This window comes from Parus major, unplaced genomic scaffold (genome assembly GCF_001522545.3).
Source record: "Parus major isolate Abel unplaced genomic scaffold, Parus_major1.1 Scaffold220, whole genome shotgun sequence".
NCBI lineage: Eukaryota > Metazoa > Chordata > Aves > Passeriformes > Paridae > Parus > Parus major.
This window is the reverse complement of record NW_015379263.1, coordinates 172,614-175,202: the sequence shown is the minus strand read 5'-3', so window position 1 is coordinate 175,202 and position 2,589 is coordinate 172,614. Positions and strand designations below refer to the sequence as shown.

Genomic DNA, 2,589 nt, shown 5'->3' with positions numbered 1-2,589 from the left:
ATGGGGCACAGCAGCCCCCCAGCCCCAGGACCCCAAGGTCAGTGAGACCCAGACTGCCCCAGTGGAGCAGGGCCAGACACCACTGAATTATTAACCAACACAGGAGCTCGGGAGGGAAAACATGAATCAAGCCAGGAGGTTTTGCAATGCCCCCACCCACCCTGCGGCCGAGTCCATCACACTGCCGGGCTGGGATGAGGCCATGGGATGAGCACACAGAGAGTTTGGGGTGCACAAACCCCAAGCCCCATCCCTGAATTACCCAAGCCAGCCCTGGGTGTCCCGGCCCTGGGGACGGGGATGGGGACACGCGGCCGGCGGTGATGCCGACAGTGACCCCGCTCCGGAAGGGTGAGGCTGCAGCCACCACCCGGCGTGAGGCAGCTCGTAAAAACAAGTGGAAACATCCCGAGCCAAGGAATGAGCATCAACCCCAAACCGAGCTGGGCTCAGGGCTCCCGATGCGCTGCCCAACGCGCCGGGGCTGGCACAGCGCTCGTGGGGCTCCTGCTCCAGCCACGACCCCACACCCCAACTCCTGGGGTAAAAGGGGTTTGTGATGAGCAAAAAACACCTGAAAATGTACACTGGGGCACCAAGGGCCACGTTCTGCCCCCAAAACTGAGTCCTGCTGTCACAACCAGCACCCACCGCCCTCCCCTACTCCCCAGCCAGCATCCCCAAACCCCCCTGTGACGTGGGGAGGGGGCGGCAGGGCCCTGCCGGGGCGAGAAACACTTCAGCGAAGGGATGTGCAAGAATTCCCCAAAAAAAGCAGGTCTTGGCTGGCGCCTGCGTGGCTGAGTCAGAGTCACAGGACCGGGGGAGCGATCCAAGCAGGGGCGGATGGGGAGCGTTGGCAGAACGGCTCAGGGGCCCTCGCCCCCCACCCACATCCACAGACCCCCGGATTCTCCTCCTCGAGGGGGTCCAACCCTCCCTGTCCCATCACCAGCGCCCCTTTCCCGTCGCTCTCCCGCCGCTCCGCATCCCTCCGAGCCAGAGCTGAGTCCAGCCCAACACTCCAGGAGGAATCCAAAGGGAAAACGGCCAAAACAATCCAGAGACTTCCAGCCCCACACTCCCCTCACACCCATCCTGCCACAGCCAGGGGGGCAGAGGGTCCTGCTCCAGCCGGGGGTCTCCGGACGGGCCCCAGCTCCGAGCAGGGCAGCACAGGGCAGGGGGCTGGGGGTGACGCAAGCACTTGCTCCTCTCCCAGGCTGTATTTTTGCAGCTGGAAAGCATTACCCTCCTCAAAGGCTTTTGTTTTCCAGCTTTGCTCCTTCTCTCCCTGCTCAACATGCTCCCTTTTCCTTTGCAGGAATCACTTTTTATTTTTATTATTATTATTATCATCATTGTTATCATCATCATCACTATTATTATTATTATCATTATTATTATTGTTGTTGTTATTATTACTATTATTATTATTTTCAGCTCTTTCTTGTAGCCTCAGCTAAACCTGGATTTCCTCTTGAACTTCTGGCGGAGGCTAATTTAGAAAATGTCTATTTTTAACCCCTGGCATTGGCCTGCAGAAACTTTACCCCCTCCTCCTTCTCAGTCTTTGGAGAGGGGAGGGCTGGGGGGCACAGAGTCTCCCCCCGGGTCCCCCACCCAGAACGGGTGCCCAGGGATGGTTCCACAGCCACCCCTGGCCATGAAAACACACCTTGGACCCATCTGAGGGGAGCAGCAGGGATGAACCTGCGCCCTGGAGGGGTGGCAGACGATTTCCATGGAGAATCCGAGGGGCAGAGACCACCCTGCTCCCTCCCAGAGCCCCCCACGGGTGCCTCTCCCCACCAATTCCCATCCTGGAATCAATCCTCCTCCTTGCTCAACCTCGGCGGGGCGTTGCGGGCGATTGCGACACGCCGAGCTCATTTCCCAAGATTTATTTATTTGAGAGCGTTTGGAAGGGAGCTGGTGGGGGCAGAGCGGGGAATGTCGGCTTCCCAAGGCTCTTCCTGGGAGAGGCAGCCAAAAAACCTCACGGGGACGAGATCCAGCCCTGCTTGGGGGGGAGGTGGCCTTGCCAGCACAGGGGGCAGATGGAGACAGGATGAAGGATGAAGGAGCACCGAGAACTTCATCAGGGTTGCTCAACACGGGCGGGTTGGCAACTTCAGCAAACCCCAAAACCCACCCTCACAGATGTTTCCTGGTTTCACACCCGCCACGGCCCGAGTGATCCCGACAGAGCTGTTCCTGAGGTCCCTGCCACAAAATCCTGTGTGTCACACCACGCTTGGATTTTTCCCTTTTCACGGAATCCCGGAATGGTTCGGGTCAGAAGGGGTCTTAAAGTTCATCCCATTTCATGGGCGGGGTCACTTTCCACTAGCCCAGGTTGCTCCGAGCCCTGTCCAACCTGGATTGGGCCCTTCCAGGGCTGGGGCAGCCACAGCTCCTCTGAGCACCCTGTGCCAGGGTCCCACCACCCTCACAGAGAGGAATTTCTTCCCAAAATCCCACCTAACCCTGCTCTGTGTCAGTGGGAAGCCATTCCCTATGTCCTGCTGGTCCCTGTCCCAAGTCCCTGTCCTGGAGCCTCTTCAGGCACTGGAAGAGGCTCTGAGC

At 58.9% G+C, this 2,589-nt stretch overlaps 1 protein-coding gene across 1 annotated transcript in view; it reads right to left on the bottom strand.

Moving 5' to 3' along the window:
* LRP1 (LDL receptor related protein 1) overlaps positions 1-2,589 on the bottom strand; it is a 100,162-nt gene that overhangs the window by 51,659 nt on the left and 45,914 nt on the right. The window lies entirely within an intron of this gene.